This window comes from Cebus imitator, unplaced genomic scaffold (assembly GCF_001604975.1).
Source record: "Cebus imitator isolate Cc_AM_T3 unplaced genomic scaffold, Cebus_imitator-1.0 Scaffold119, whole genome shotgun sequence".
Classification (NCBI taxonomy): Eukaryota; Metazoa; Chordata; class Mammalia; order Primates; family Cebidae; genus Cebus; species Cebus imitator.
The window spans coordinates 4,308,217-4,325,842 of NW_016107434.1; the positions used below are offsets into that span (position 1 = coordinate 4,308,217).

General features: G+C 40.0%; 1 protein-coding gene across 1 annotated transcript in view; it reads right to left on the reverse strand.

Moving 5' to 3' along the window:
• Positions 1-17,626, reverse strand: part of AVEN (apoptosis and caspase activation inhibitor) — a 166,302-nt gene that overhangs the window by 77,516 nt on the left and 71,160 nt on the right. The gene's annotated exons all lie outside the window — the stretch shown is intronic.

A 17,626-nucleotide genomic window follows, 5' to 3' on the forward strand; every position in this document is an offset into this window, starting at 1 on the left:
TTGAATATTGGCCCCCACTCTCTTCTAGCTTGTAGGGTTTCTGCTGAGGGATCTGCTGTGAGTCTGATGGGCTTCCCTTTATGGGTAACCTGACCTTTCTAAAATTTTCTAAGAGTTGATCGTACTAGTCTCACCACACACATACAGGGCAACCACATGTGACGAAGGATGTGTTAATTTGACTGGAGATCATTACATTATACATACACATATCAAATCATTACATTGTACACCTTGAATAGATACTATTTTTGTCAATTATACCTCACTAAGCTGAGAGGGAAAAAAAAAAAAGACATCAAGGAAAAAACCCACAAGGGTGAACTTGTGAGAGGTGGAAATAAACTAAAGCCAAAGCCATATCTTGAAGAGTCTGTGTGGCCCTCCTACCTACAGCACCAAACCTTTTATAAAGGCCTGCATGTGGGAGGGAGGTAAATAATTTTTAGCCTCCCAGGCTCTAATTGCTTCAAAACATTCTTCAAAGTATTTCTAAAGTAATTTCTGGCTGGGCTCAGTGGCTCACACCTGTAATCCCAGCACTTTGGGAGGCCAAAGCTGGAGACTAGCTTGAGGCCAAGAGTTCAAGGCCAGCCTGGGCAACATAGCGAGACCCTGTCTCTACAAAAAATAATAATAATTAGCAAGGCATGGTGGCTCATGCTTTTAGTCCCAGCTACTCACGAGGCTGAGGCAGGAGGATCACTTGAGCCCAGGGGTTCTGAGGCTGCAGTTGGCTATGACTACACCACTGCACTGCAGCCTGGGCAACAGAGCAATTCCCCATCAAGAGAGAAAGAAAAGCAAGAAAAGGACAGGAGAGAGGGTGGGAGGAAGAGGAGAGGAGGGAAGAGAGGAGAGAGGAGAAAGAAAACAAACCCACAAGGGTGAACTTGTGACAGGTGGCAGGAGACTTCAGCCAAGGCCAGACCTTGAAAAGACTGTGTGGCGGTCCTATCTGCGGCACCAAAACCTTTATAAAGGCCTGCGCATGGGAGACAGGTTAAGTATTTTTTAGTGTCTCAGGCTGCAATTACTTCAAAACACTCCTCATAGTATTTTTAAAGTGATTTATTAACAATTAATAGTTTGACCATGTCAGTCTAATACTTCTGGCCATTATTCCCAGAATCAAAACGTCTAAACAAGCCTTCAAAAATCCCTTCATTAATTCCCCATTCCCTCCTCTAACATATCTCATTATATCTTAGCCCACACTCTTCCATGTTTATCAAACCTGTCTCCCTGAAGGCAGGAGACATTTTGCCCAATTGGTTCTATACACACATGAAACCAATTTCCTTCCCAATCTACCTAACTACGCACAAATTCTCAAACTGCAGCTTTACATCCATCTCCGCCAGTGTATTTTCTATTTAAAACCCCCAAAATTATCTAACTTCTATGCAGTTTCTAATGCATTCTCTTTCTGAATTCATCTTTCTTAAACTGAACGTGTAACGCCGGAACTTTGTGAGGAATTAAGCTACTAATATTGTTTGCTGCTTCTCCAGCTTGGAGTAAGTATAACATTGTTCTTTAGAGTTCCAGCAGATGAAAGAATTGAGATATAAATAAAACAAAATGGCCTAAGGCATTAATTATTTGTACCTTACATCCTCTCCTATTTCCTTTCAGACCCTGGTCCATGCATTGCTATCCCTTTTTCTTTAATCTTCAATTTCACCTCCTGTGGCTTCCTCTCCTCCATCTGCCAGGAAGCTCAAGTCTCCCGAGCCTTAAGAGGTTTTCAGTATTTCGGCTGGGTACAGTGGCTCATGCCTGTAATCCCAGTACTTTGGGAGTTTGAGGTGGGTGGATCATGAGGTCAGGAGATCAAGACCATCCTGGCCAACATGGTGAAATCCCATCTCTACTAAAATTCAAAATATTAGCCAGGCGTGGTGGCACATGCCTGTCATCCCAGCTACTCAGGAGGCTGAGGCAGGGGAATCACTTGAATCTGGGTGGCAGAGGTTGCAGTGAGCCAAGATCATGCCACTGTACTCCAGCCTGGCAACAGAGCAAGACTCTATTTCAAAAAAAGAAAAAAAAAAGAGATTTTCAGTATTTCACACATCCATGTGCACCCTTTCCCTGAACTTGTCTCTCCATGAAAGCCCTTCTGCCTTCTCTCTAACAAACTTCTTAAAACAACTAGCTGTGCCTACTCACCCCCATTTCCGCTCATTTATTCTCCAGACCTCTATACTATGGCTTCTGTGCCCATTACTCCACTGGAACCATCCACACCAAAGAGTGTCCTGTGCTAAAACAGCTGATGAATTTTAACGTCTTCATCCTCCTTTTCTTTGTGTTGATCACTTCCTCCTTGAAACCGTTGCCTTTTTCCATTCCACCATACTCTTAACCAAATCCCTCCTTCTGCCTCTTTCTCCTGCCCCTGCTCCTCTGCTCATTACATAAATATTGACACTCGTCAGAATATAGCTCTGTACAAATTTCCCCGAGAGGCTCTCTCACTTCCTCTTTCATTCTCATATGCATTCTACCTAAGTATCTCTATCAGGCATTGGTCAGATACTTACACATACCCACCACACTACTGGCCTGAAATCTCAACGGCAGGGTGATGGTTAATAAAGTATTAACTTGATTGGATCAAAGGATGTAAAGTACTGTTCCTAGGTGTGTCAGTGAGGGCGTTGCTAGAGGCGATTAACATTTGAGTCAGCGGACTGGGAAAGGCAGCCCCACCCTTAATCTGGGTGGGCACCATCCCTTGGCTGCCAGAGCATCTAGAAAAAGCAGGCAGAAGGTGGTAAGAGCAGACTAGGTCAGTCTTCCGGCCTTCATCTTTCTTCCATGCTGGATGCTTCCTGCCCCTGACCATCAGACTCCAACTTCTTCATCTTTGGACTATTGAACCTACACCAGTAGTTTGCCAGGGGCTCCCGGGCCTGTGGCCACAGACTGAAGGCTGCGCTGTCCACTTCCCTACCTTTGAGGCTTTGGTGCTCAGACTGATCCACCACAGGTTTCCTTGCTCCTCAACTTGCAGACAGCCTATCTTAGGACTTCCCTTGTGATCGTGTGAGTCAATTCTCCTTAATAAACTCCCTTTCATATGTACATATATCCTATTAGTTCTGTCCCTCTAGAGAACCCTGCCTATTACAGGCAGAAACCATGTTGTCTTCCTCTTTGTATCCTCAGCAATTTAACCAGGCTCCTAGCACAATGCCCAAACACAATGTTCTTCAATAAATAGTTCTAGAATAAACAATAAATCAGTAACCAAAAGTTAACAAACTGTTTCTATTTTAAAAATATAAACAGGCCAAGTGTAGTGGCTGATACCTGTGATTCCAACATTTTGGGAGGCTGAGGCAGGAGGACTGCCTGAGCCTGAGTTTAAGACCAGCCTGGGCAACACAGCAAGACCCCGTCTTTACCCAAAAAAAAAATTAAAAATTAGCTGGGCATGGTTGTGTGCACTTGACCCAACTACTTACAAGGCTGAGGTGGGAGGGTCACTTGGGCCCAGAAGATTAAGTCTGCAGAGCTGTGGTGGTGGCACTTCATTTCAGCCTGGGCAAGAGGGAGACCCGTCTTAAAAATAAATTTAAAAACTGTGTGTATATATATGTCTGTGTGCGCATATATACATATATATGGGTGTATACATGTAATATTAAAGATATTACATATATATGTAATATTAAAGATATTTTTGCTTTTATTTCCTATAAATGAATTTTATTTTACATATTTAACCATATAATAAAAACTATAATGTTCACAACTGTTCACAGTACATTATAGTTACCTGTACAGCACACAGTTCATCAGGTCTCAGAAGCTATAAAAAATTTTAAGGTACTCCCCTTTAGCCCAGTGCACCAAGGCGACCCTAAATGCTCCATCTGTCTGGGCATGGTGGCTCACACCTGTAATCCCAGCACTTTGGGAGGCAGAGACAGGCAGATCACTTGAGGCTAGGAGTTCATGACCAGTCTGGCCAACATGGGGAAACTCTTCCTCTACTGGGAAAAAAAAAAAATACAAAAATTAGCTGGGCATGGTGGTGTACACCTATAATCCCAGCTACTTCGGAGGCTGAGGCAGGAGAATCACTTGAACCCAGGAGGCGGAGATTGCAGTAATTTGAGATACTACCGTTGCACTCCAGCCTGGGCAACAGACTGAGACAAAAAGAAAAAGCTACATCTACTTCAGGCCATATGACAAGCACTGCCCCAGCCTCCATATAAGAATAAGAAAAATATTATTTGGCTGCTCTCACACAGGAGGCAAAAAACGTACCTACCCAATTAGGGTCACCGAAGAAGAAGCCAAACAAACAAATCAAGGTAAAAGATGGAGCTAAAGGCTACTCTCTAAGTTACAGAACCATGTCTATTAATACAATACCATGCATATAATGAATATAAAATAATTACACAAAGAAACTGTTTAGGAAAGAACACACTAGCAGAGAGGAAAGTTTGATAAATAGAGTAAAAACGTATCTTAAGTTAGAAGGATGCTTCTATTTCTCAGATAAATCACTCTCAACTCCACCTGGAAAGCTGGATAAGACCAAGGCCAAATATTAATTTCCTAAATACTTACCACACACAATGCACCATCTACACCCAAGTAAGCAGAGCTCTAGAGCTCAAAAATCCATTTGCTTTCAATAGCAAGATGTATAGATATTCAGGGTTCATGTGGCTGCAGTCACAAAAGATGTATTTTAGAACAAAATTCTGTCTGGTCTAGCTTTAGAAATCAATCTGCACCAAGGTGGATATGTAGATAACAGCAGCTCACAAACGGGTGGGGATGATATTATCTTCAATAGCAAGGTAAGTTAGTCTAGCCGGCACAGTGGCTCATGCCTGTAATCCCAGCACTTTGGGAGGCCAAGGCAGGCAGATCATGAGGTCAGGAGATCAAGACCATCCTGGATAACAAGAAATCCCATCTCTACTAAAATACAAAAAATTTGCCAGGCCTAGAGGCACACACCTGTAGTCCCAGCTACTCAGGAGGCTGAGGCAGGAGAATGGCTTGAACCTGGGAGGTGGAGGTTTCAGTGAGCCAAGTAACACCACTGCACTCCAGCCTGGCGGACAGAGCCAGACTCCGTCTCATACACACACAACAAGACAAGTCAGTCTGTCTTCCACATCAAAAAGGGGGAAAAAATCACTCCAGGTTCAAAGATACAGACAGAGGGAGATGGAAGAGGCAAAGCATTAGCAAAGACAGAAATATACCTTGCATCCTATTCCCCAAACCATTAGAAGATGACTCCTCAATCTATCCTACTTTATCTGTCTAGATAGATGCTTGTCCATAACTGATACACCTATAGTAACTTGGTTAGCAGAAAATGAGAAATTAAGTCTCATTCACTGCAATTTCAGTATTTCTTCCCCTTCTTAGATACCAACATACTCAATGGCAAAAAATTACAATGATTCTCCAAAAAGACATGAAATTGCATAAATAATAAGAGTATTGTCTTTTTTAAAAAAATGCCTCCCAAAATAGTATAAATGGAAAAATCAAAATTAAACATGCATTTTTTATAATAACTACACAATCTTACCTAATTTTCTGAGACGACTGAGCTACACATGGAACTCAAACTACCCAACCACAGAAAACAGTGTGGACAATAATTTATCAATCAATCAGTAACTATACTTGAATCCCTAATAGGGCACTAAAGGAAGACACCTACATATGCCCAAAACACCAAGTTGGACAGGTCATACATCCTTGTCCACAAGGTGCTAAAGAAAAAAAAAACAAACAACTTCAAGAACACAGAGATCCCTAAGCATCCCAATATTTATATTAGAAAATAAGACTTTTCAATCTGCATCTAATCCCACAAACTCAACTCTTCTTAACTAAGATAAACTATACCCAAGTTAAAATATCAACATTTTCTCAATCATTAGATATTCTACCCAGAAAAGTCTCTGAAAAGGCCCCTGGAAGGTACCAAATGGTTATCTTTCCACAGCTTTGCACTGGAGTGAGTACCATACATCTTGGATAATGCCCATCTGTACAAGAATTCAATATAAAATAAGCCTGCTTTTCAGATATCATGAAGAATACTATCTAACTGACACCACAGTATTATCTTTTTTAATTTTCTTTTTTTTTTTTTTGGAAATGGAGTTTTGTTCTTCTTGCCCAGGCTGGAGTGCAATGGCACAATCTCAGCTTACCGCAACCTCCACCTCCTGGGTTCAAGCGATTCTCCTGCCTCAGCTTCCCAAGTAGCTGAGATTATAGACATGCACCACAATGCCTGGCAAATTTTGTATTTTTAGTAGAGACAGGGTTTCTCCATGTTGGACAGGCTGGTCTTGAACTCCCAACCTCAGGTGATCTGTCTACCTCAGCCTCCCAAAGTGCTGGGATTACAGGCATCAGCCACCATGCCCGGCTAGTTTTAATTGTTAAAAAATAGAATCTATAACCTTAACCGTCAGAAAACACTACACAATCCATGCTGGTCAGTATTCAAAGTATTCTATGAGGTATACTTTTTTCCCTTAACCTTTTGCCTTAGTGACTCAAGGAACTATTGAAATATATTTGGGCATAAGGCTAAAATTTTTTAAATTCTACAGAGCAACCAAATTGTGAGTGAGAAGGAAAATGTAAAACAAGTTAACTTGTTGGCTTGAACATGTAATTACATTCTATTTTAGGAATGTAAGTAATCAAGAATATCATTAAATATTTGGTGCCCTATTTGTCCCTAATATGTATAAATCTACAGGCATAATCCACAATGTACAATGCTTGAAACTATAATGTACCACACAGAATTATAACATCCTAGACCAAAAGGTAAATGATAGTAACTTCATTTTAAGGAGCATTATAAATTTCACAATTCTGAAAGTAAAATGAGTGATGAGGCAGAAGTCACACAAAGATAAGAAATGTTGGGGGGATGGGAATTAAAAAGAAAAGCACCATTCTGTTAAATTTCATGCATTACTTGCTTTTCCAAAATTCAACATTCATAGTTAATCTCTCTCCTAATTAGTTATTTATGCTACCTTTACCTTTGCAATGAAAGGGAGACACAGGCATGACTGTACACTTTCGTCCTAAACATTCAGTGATGTAATGTAGCTCACCATAAGAGAAGCTATGAATAGGAATAAGCAGCTAAACCAGTAGAGATGTATTTCATTTATTCAGCATCTTCAAATACATTCTCCAAAAATTACATTTGAGATAACTGAAGAATATATTTTTAAATTATAATTTGTTAAGGGTTAAATTTTCATTCCATTTAAAATTCTATTGTAATGCTTTCTTAAATGGAAAATGCTGGGAATAATGTAAACTTTCGGGGTAAGTGACTCCCTTGGGCTGTTATCTGTAGGGCTGTCTGCCTCCGTGGTGACTAGCATTTGTAGTTACTGTGTAGAGCTGTGTCTAGTTTCCCTGCTTCTCCCTTGACATTAGAGCGCCAGCTGTCGCTCCTTGCTAAAGTCAACACGCCTGCCTCTACATCACCTCACCTGTCCTGCTCTAATGTGCTGGCCCTACTTTTTCCATTTCCATCTCACCGCTCCTGCAATTCCTCTCAATTTGAAATGCCCTTCTCCTCCAACACTGCACATCCTCACCCTTGCCAGTGTAGCCTCATCAAGTTTTCTGAACTCTGTCAATCTAATCACTGAAAATATGTATTTCTGTTTAATTAATTTGCATTTCTCTTATCATGAGTGGGTTGAGCATCTTTTCATATGTTTAAGAGCCATTTGCATTTCATTTTCTGTGAACACTCTGCTCATAGCCTTTGCCCATTTTTAATAGGTTTGTTAAAACACATTACATATATTGGAAACTAGTTCTCTGTAATATGAGTCACAATTCTACCTCCCCTACCCACACACACACAATCATTTATCTTTTGGCTTTGGTTATGGTGGGTTTTGCCATGCAGGAATTCATCATTTTTACATAATCAGATTTAACGGTCTTTTATATTTCTGGATTTTGTGTAATATTTTAAAACACCTTCCCGATTCTGACATTAGAAAAGAATATGTCCGTGATTTGTCCTAATATCTTTATAGTGCTTTACATTAAATTTTTTGGCATATGTTGACATCATCCTGATAGGTTTGAATTCCAATTTTTTCCCAGATGGTGAACTCCGCTTGGACCAACACCATTTTACTGACAAATCCATCTTTTTCCCCAGTGATTTAAAATGTTCTGGGGTTTTTGCTTTTTCGAGTTTTTTTATGTCTTCACTGTCTGATGTTTAGAATTTCTGGAAAAGTAACATTCAGATAAACTAGGACTAAGAGAGTTTAGATAGAAGGCACTGCCTTGCACCTTCTTAAAGTATAAGAATTTGTTTTACCTGTGAGCTCCTCAGAGCAGTACCGGGAATCATGTGCCCTTCTATGGCGAATACACAGTAAGTGTTAATAATTGTTCTCTGAGGGGGGACACAGTGGCTCACACCTGTAATCCCAGTATTTTGGGAGGCCAAGATGGGCAGATCACCTGAGGTCGGGAGTTCAAGACCACCCTGACCAACATGGAGAAACCCTGTCTCTACTAAAAATACAAAAATTAGCCCGGTGTGATGGTGCATGCTTGTAGTACCAGCTACTCATGAGGCTGCAGCAGAAGAATAGGCTGAACCTGGTGGGGGTGGGGAGGAGGCTGCGGTGAGCCAAGATCACTCCACTGCACTCTAGCCTGGCAAAAGAGCAAGACTCCATCTCAAAAAAAAAAAAAAAAAAAAAAAAAAAAAAAAAAAAAAAAAAAAAAAAAAAAAAAAAAAAAAAAAAAGCCAAATCATGAACAAACTCCCATTCACAATTGCTACAAAAATAATAGGATACCTAGGAATACAACTTAAAAGTAATGTGAAGAGGTCTCTTCAAGGAGAACTACAAACCACTGATCAAGGAAATAAAAGAGGACACAAACAGATGGAAAACATGCTCATGGTAAGGAAGACTCAATATCATGAAAATGGCCATGCTGCCCCAAGTAATTTATAGATTCAATGCTAACCTATCCCCATCAAGCTACCACTGACCTTCTTCACAGAACTGGAAAAAAACCACCTTAAACTTCATATGGAACCAAAAAAGAACCCATATAGCCAAGACAATCCTAAGCAAAAAAACAAAGCTAGAGGAATCATGCTACCTGACATCAAACTATACTACAAGGCTACAGTAATCAAAACAGCATGGTACTGGTACCAAAACAGAGATATGGACCAATGGAACAGAACAGAGGCCTCGGAAGAAACGCCACACATCTACAACCATCTGATCTTTGACAAACCTGACAAAAACAAGCAATGGGGAAAGGATTTCCTGCTTAATAAATGATGTTGGGAAAACTGGCTAGCCATATGCAGAAAGCTGAAACTGGACCCCTTCTTTACACCTTATACAAAAATTAACTCCAGATGGATTAAATATTTAAATGTAAGACCTAACATCATAAAAACCCTAGAAGAAATCCTAGGCAATATCATTCAGGACATAGGCATAGACAAGGACTTCATGACTAAAACACCAAAAGCAATGGCAACAAAAGCCAAAATAGACAAATGGGGTCCAATCAAACTTAACAGCTTCTGCACAGCAGAAGAAATTATCATTAGAGTGAACCGGCAACCAACAAAGTGGCAAAAATTTTTGCAATCTACGCATCTGACAAAGGGCTAACATTCAGAATGTACAAAGAACTTAAACAGATTTACAAGAAAAGATAGAAACAACCCCAACAAAAAGTGGGCAAGGCTACGAACACATACTTTACAAAAGAAGACATTTATGCAGCCAACAAACGTGAAAAAAAAAGCTCTTCATCACTGGTCATTAAAAAAATGCAAATCAAAACCACATTGAGATACCATCTCACGCCAGTTTGAATGCCAATCATTAAAAAATCTGGAGACAACCGATGCTGGAGAGGATGTGGACAAACAGGAATCCTTTTACACTGTTTGTGGGAGTGTAAATTAGTTCAACCATTGTGGAAGACAGTGTGGGTGATTCCACAAGGATTTAGAAATAGAAATTCCATTTGGCCCAACCATCTCATTACTCGGTATATACCCAAATGATTATAAATTGTTCTATTATAAAGACACACACACAGGTATGTTCACTGCAGCACTGTTCACAATAGCGAACAATTGGAACCAACCCAAATGCCCATCAATGATTGACTGGATAAAGAAAATGTGGCATACATACACCATGGAATACTACACAGCCATAAAAAAGGATGAGTTCACGTCCTTTGCAGGGACATAGATGAAGCTAGAAACCATCATTCTCAGCAAATTGACACAAGAACAGAAAACCAAACACCACATGCTGTCACTCCTAAGTGGGTGTTGAACAATGAAAAGACATGGACGCAGGGAGGGGAACATCACACGCTGGGGCCTTTTGAGGGGTGGGGGGCTAGGGGAGGGAGAGTAGGCGGTGGGGGTATTGGGGAGGGGTAACATTAAGAGAAACACCTAATGTAAATGATGGGGAGATGGATGCAGGAAACTACCATAGCGTGGGTATACCTATGTAACAATTCTGCACCATCCACACATGTACCCCGGAACTTAAAGTATAATTTTAAAAAAACTGTTCTTTGAATGAATGGCGAACTACATTTTTTTTAAGTCTAAACATAGGTGTCAGTTCTCTCAGGATGTGAAAGAGTTCCATGGTTACTGTTGGTTAGCCACATGTAGATCCCAAAGGGTAACACTGCCAAGCTTCCTTGCCCACTATAGACCTTTGTTCTTTGACAAAAACTCCTTCACTGTAGCCAATGTCTAGGATCTTCACTAGAGTCAATGAAAATTTAATCACAATTCGACTATATTACAACCACTATGGAAAACTATTTTGGCAGTTTCTTATAAAATTAAGTATAAATTTATCCTTGAACCCAGCAATTCTCCTAGGTATTTACCTAAGAGAAATGAAAACATATAACCACAAAAAGACTTGTACATTAATGTTCACAGAAATTTTATTTATAATATCCCAAAATTGAAACTAAATCAGATGTTTGTCAACAGAACTAATAAACAAATTGTGATATAGTCACATGAATTACATGATGGAATGCTAGTCAGCAGGTAAAAGGGAATAAACCCCATGCAACAACACAGGTGAATCTCAAAATCATTATGTTGTATGGAAAAAAAAAGCCAGACATAAATGAATACTGAGTAATTCCATTGGTGCAGTCCAGGAATAGGCTAACTCATCACAGTGCTAGAAATCAGAACTGTGATTACCTGGGGAGAGAGGCAAAAGGGAGAAGAGGGCCTTTCTGGTATGACAGTGGTATTTTATATCAGTAGTTTCCAAAGAGTGGTCCCTGGACCCAGGAGCACTTGGGAATTGTTACAAAGTTGAATTCTCAGTCCTCACCCCAGATCTATTAAATCTGAAACTCTGAGTGGGCATAGCAATTTATGGTCCATTAAGCCTTCCAGGTGTTTCTGATGCAAGCTAAATATTGAGAACCACTACTCCATAACTAGTTTGCAGAGGTGGTTACACAGGTGCACATCAGTTATCAAAGCTTATCAAACTGTTAAGATTTGAGCATTTTGTATGTAAATTATACCTCAAATTTTAAAATGTGGAGGTACTTTTTTTTTTTTTTGAGACAAAGCCAAGCTGGAGCACAGTGGTATGATCTTGGCTCACTGCAACCTCCGCTTCCTGGATTCAAGCAACTCTCCTGCCTCAGCTGCCCGAGTAGCTGGGACTACGGGTGCATGCCACCATACCCAGCTAATTTTTTTTTTAAGGACAGATGGGATGGATTTCACTATTTGACCAGGATGGTCTCGATATCTTGACCTTGTGATCGGCCTGCCCCGGCCTCCCAAAGTGCTGGGATTACAGGTGTTAGCCACCGTGCCCGGCCCTCAAAATGTTATCTTTAACCAAATCTGTCTTCTCTTCCTGTTTTCCTTACCTTGATAAATCACAAAATAATTCACCTAGTGGCTTGAATAGGAAACCTTCTGGCCATGTGCAGCTGCTCACTCCTGTAGTCCTTGCCCTTTGGGAGGCACAGGTGGGTGGGTTGCTTAAGGCCAGGAGCTCAAGGCCAGCCAGGCCAACATGGTGAAACCCCGTGTCTGCTAAAAATACCGAAAAAATCAGCCAGGCATGGTGGCACACTTCTGTAATCCCAGGTATTCGGATGGCTGAGGGAGGAGAATCACTTGAATCTGGGAGGCAGAGGGTGCAGTGAGCCCAGATAGCCCCACTGCATTCCAGCCTGGGTGACAGAGTGAGACTCTATCTCCAAAAAATACAATTAAAAACCTAACAGAACTACTTCTTACACTTTTCCCCATACAGCCAATCACATCTGCTAAATTTACCTGTGAAACATGCCTCCTCTTCATTCCTACCCTCCATTTAGACTCTTTCTAATCCCACCATCCAAGTTCAACAGGCACCTTCATTTGTTTTTTTTTTTTTTTTAACCTGGTCTGGTAGAATAGCATCCATCTCTCATTTTCCAATTCATCTTCTTAACTGCTAGAGGATGAATTTCTCTATGCCCTCGGTCTGCTCATCTCTTTTAGCTACATTTTTGTAAAGCTCACAGCTCCCCTCTATCTACAATATAAAGTCTTCACTCCATAGCGGAGCACCAAAAACCTTTGGCGACCTGCTTTCAGCCCACCCTATCCAGTCTCCTCTCAAGCCACTGGTCCCCTCAGACCTGGCACCACACCAACATCAGCAGGGTCAAGATTTTCCTGATATGCCAAGCATATTCTTGCCTCCGATTCTTCAATCAAGCTTTTTCTCATGTCTAAAATTCCATCTTCCCAACTTCCCTGCCTGGTGCAATCCTAGCTACCCCTTAATATCCAGCTGAAACATCACCTCTTTTGTGAGAGTTTCCTATCATCGCACCCAAGGCAGAATTAAGTACTCTCTTCTCTGACCTTACATTTTCCTACTAGATAGAATGATTACCTATTTATGCCATACTTTTTTAAATACAAATTTCAGTCTTCAAGGACCTGAATATGTGGCAGTTTTAGGTAATCTCTTCATATCACTTCCTGCCTATGACCTTTCAATAGGTCTCTCTTGCCTACTAAACAGAGTTCAGATTCCTCGGCAGGAACTCCAATCCAAGTGTACCTTCAGGCCCCTTAATGCCTCTTTAGCCTCTCTCACTGCTTCCTACACTTCAGTCATAGCCACGGCCCTCCAGGCACCACACTCTCGAATCCCCAGACTCTACCTCGGGGCAGAGTGAGGCACCCTCCTCTCTCCACACCACTATCCACTCCCCAACTCCTCAAAAGAAGGGTCATTAGGTTCTAGTACTAAGACTAAGCAACAAGAAAGGTCACACACCAGGTAAACTGGAATGACAACGAGGAGGAAGTAGAGACAGAGCCGGTCCTTCTCAGCAAATGCTGGAGACATTATAAGAAGTAAAGCATGGTGTCTACCCTGGAGAAATGTTTAGTGGAAATTGCAAAGACATATAAACAAATTTCCATAACACGGAATGTGACAACAGAATGAATCCTATTATAGAAGAAAGGATAGACATCAAATACACAAAGAGACACATATGCAAAAAAAAAAAAAATGAAAGGCATGTCACAGTGAGGTTTAACCAAAAATCAACAAGATCACTAAGCAGAAGATGACACAGAACTCCAACATCTGTCCAATAGTGTCTAACTACTAAATTCCTGTTGGATGACTTGCATTAAGGGTGACAAGACAAGGCAAGAGTCTTGTCGGATGACCCTTCAGAGCCTCAACTCCCTCATTACAAAATAAGAGACCATGATCAGATATGGAGGTTTCTTTTAGCAATAAAAATACAAATTAACAAAAGCAGAATCCTACAAACCAGATATACGAACCTCTTTCAACACAGGGAGAGAGGAGAATGATTTCCGGAGATTTAAGTGTGAGGCAAAATCAAATTAAGAGATGGAATTTCATGTGTTACATCTGTGAATGTGACATTGAGTTTTAGGATCATGAAAACTGCAGCTTATAATGGAACTGCTGATATAACCTCAAGCATAGCAGCAAATGCACTACCACAATCAGGTTGTTATGGTAACTAGAATACTTAGGTTAAAACAAGGAAGAGAATCTGTGTCTCTTTTGCATGTGCACATGTGTGCATGTGTGTGTCTGTGAGAGATTTTGTTGCCACTTCCACTAGAAATATTAAAAAATGTTTTATATATAATCTCAGAACTACATTCATCTCTTAGCACCTAAGTCTCTTATCAATTCTTTGGAATTAAAAAAAATAAAATGAGCTTCTTAAAAAATAAAATGAACTCTCCTGAAGAAGTTCAAAGAGCACCTAACCCATGTCTACAGCTGACTCAGCTTAACATACCTCCCTAACCTCTCCAGATTAAACTAGCTACTTCCTGCTTTGTGTGAGACCTATCTTATCTTCTGTTCTATATAGCTACTTGAGTATAACATAAAGATAACATTATTCCCTGACGTGCTTGTCTTCCCCAGTCCATGTCAACTTCTTGGGAGCAGAGTTTATCCCTTAGTCATGCTCATATATCCAGTGTCTGGAACGATGCACATGTTTTGGGGGCTTAACTGTTCAACCGAGGACTAAAGTATCAATCTTATCAAATTTTAAATATGAAGTCTTTACAGAATTATTTTTAAAATGTAACTTTTTTTACATTTTTCAAGTTTACATTTTTTACATTTTTACATGCTTTTTTATAGAAAAAAAATGTAACTATTTATACCTTATTAAATACATTTCTTGTAAAAATATTTCTTTTTTTTTTTTTTTAAGACAGGGTCTTGCTCTGTTGCCCAGGCTGAGTACAGTAGTGCAAAAAAGCTCACTGAAGCCTCGACCTCCAGGAGGATTGTTCAAGCAATCCTCCTGTCTCAGCCTCCCGAGTAGCTGGGATTACAAGCGTGCACCACCATGCCTGGCCAATTTTTTGATATTTTATTGAGACAGAGTCTCACTATGTTGCCCAGGCTAGTCTCGAACTCCTGGGCTCAAGCAATCCTCCTGCCCCCGCCTCTTAAATCTTGCAACTGCTGGGATTACAGGTGTGGGCCACCATGCCCAGCCATAAAACATATTTCATTTCTCATTACGGATAAGAATTTCTCTTATTACTAAAACTGGTAAGTAAATGGTGTGTCTCATAGGAATTACTGACTAGAATTTTGATTCTTAGTGTTCTATTGTTCTAACATATCAACTGTTAACTAGTTACAAGATCTGCACCCTTGGGTGCAGTTTGGGTGGATGCCAACCTCTGAGATGCTCAGCATTCTCATCTAGAAAATTAGTTGCCTGATCATCTCAGGAGAGTGTGTTCCTATGAACCACTGTAACCAAGAAATCTTTTTAGAAATTAGAGAAATGTTCCATATCAAAAACCATTTATAGATAATTTTAAAGAAATGATTCTCAACCAGATTTGAGGGGCAGAGTGCAGCATATTTATTCTTAGAGTGGCTATTTCCAACCACACCCCATACAGAAAGATTGATTCATTAATTCCTTTCCTATCTCACTGGAATACTTGCGCAGAGAGAAGTTATGATTGGTAAGTGTTACATGTAAGTGGCAGAGACAAGAAAAAACAAAGTAAGGTTAAAAACCATCATGAAAAACAAAGGAATGAAGAAAAAGACCTATTTACAAAAATAGAGTGTAACAGTGTATTCTTCTCACATACGATTGTAAAATATTCCATTCCTTCAAGTGCCTCAAGTATTTACCAGATCCACAGCCCATTTTGTTCAATATTCTTTCTCTTAATTTCCCTTTCTCAAGCCTGTTCCTCATCCAGCTTCCCCTATTTCAGCAAATTGCATCTCCAGCCACAGTTACTCAAGTCAGAGTTCTGGGGGCCATTATCAACACCTCTCTCACCATCATACCTAGATAGCTAATTCATCAGCCCACTATCATCTAAACCTCCTTATATTCCTGTAATCCATCCCCTTCTTTCCAATTATTATTACCTTAGTCTAAGGAACCATCATATTTTGCCTGAATCATCATCATAACCTCCTGCTAATTTCTAAATTTTTTAACACACCACATAGGACTCAAATCCTTTAAAAACATAACAGATCATTGAATTCACCAGCATAAAATCTGTCGACAATTCCCCTTTATCTTCTGCATATCATACCATTATGATCAAGACTATTTTCATTTTTTCATATCCCGCTAAAATGTATATATAGCCAGGCATGAAGGCACATGCCTATAGTCCCAGCTACTTGGGAGGCCAAAACAGGAGGTTCACTTGAGCCCAGAAGTTTGAGGTTACACTGCACTCCAGTCTGGGCAGCAGAACGAGACCCTGTCTCCAAAGCAAAACAAAAAAATAAAGAACAACAGAAAACTAAACAAACACACATCTACCATTTCTTACTCAAAGATCTAACCAAGAAATTACCCCTAATGGCTTTATGTATTACAAATCTTGGGGCTTTTTCTCTTACTATTGTCTTTCAAGGTATTTATAAAACTGTTAAATGAGAATTACCACAACTCTTAGAGGACCCCCAAAATTCTTGCATTCCAAGAGCTAATGGTTAAGTCCTGTAATTGTCTTCTGGCTCAGACAAATGGCTATTCACTTAAAGGTCCCCAAGGCTATTTACGTATTTTAGCTCTTTATTAGGGTTTTTAAAACAGACTTTAAGGTACTACTAACTTTGTCAAAATATTTTTTGAATCTAAAGTATAACCCACTTATTTCTATTTACCCATATATTTATTTATAAAACCAAGCTACCTTTTCTTTAGTAATTATTCACTAAGCATTCAAGATTTCCACTGTTTTTTATATGTCCGTACAGTATTCTATTGGATGTATTCACCTGAGCCCCTATTGGGGTCTGCTTAGATTATTTGTACTTGTTGACAAATATAAATAATGCTAGTTAGCATGCTTTCAAAAACATCATGGCATAGGGGTTAAGAGCACAGAATGCTTAGTTTGGATCCTGGTTCTGCCACTCATCAGCTCTCTATATCTTGTGCTAATTACTTGACTTCCATGTGCCTTCGGGAATTCTATACTTTTAAAAACAGGTCCACCATCCAGAAAGTCACTAAGGCTAATGAGCTGCTAGGCTTTCTACAGCATCACTATGGATGTTGAAAAATGTTTGCTTATTGCTTTCCCAGTGTCATCCTGAAATACTTTTTTTTTTTTGAGACAGAGCCTTGCTCTGTCGCCCAGGCTGGAGTGCAGTGGTGCAATTTTTTTTATTTTTGTAAAATTTTTGCATTTTTAATAGAGATGGGGTTTCACCGTGTTGGCCAGGGTGGTCTTGATCTCTTGACCTCGTGATCCGCCTGCCTCAGCCTCTCAAAGTACTAGGATTACAGGCGTGAGCCACCATGTCCGGCCCTGAAATGCTTTTAAAACTGACAATTGCCATTTAGTTCAAAACACTTATCCACATAAAAATTCTCATACAGAAGTATAATCATTAGGTGGTAATGACTAAATCAAAATTGTGGCCTTCCTAACATGGGATAACACCATGAGAACAACTCCAAGCAGTTAGATGTC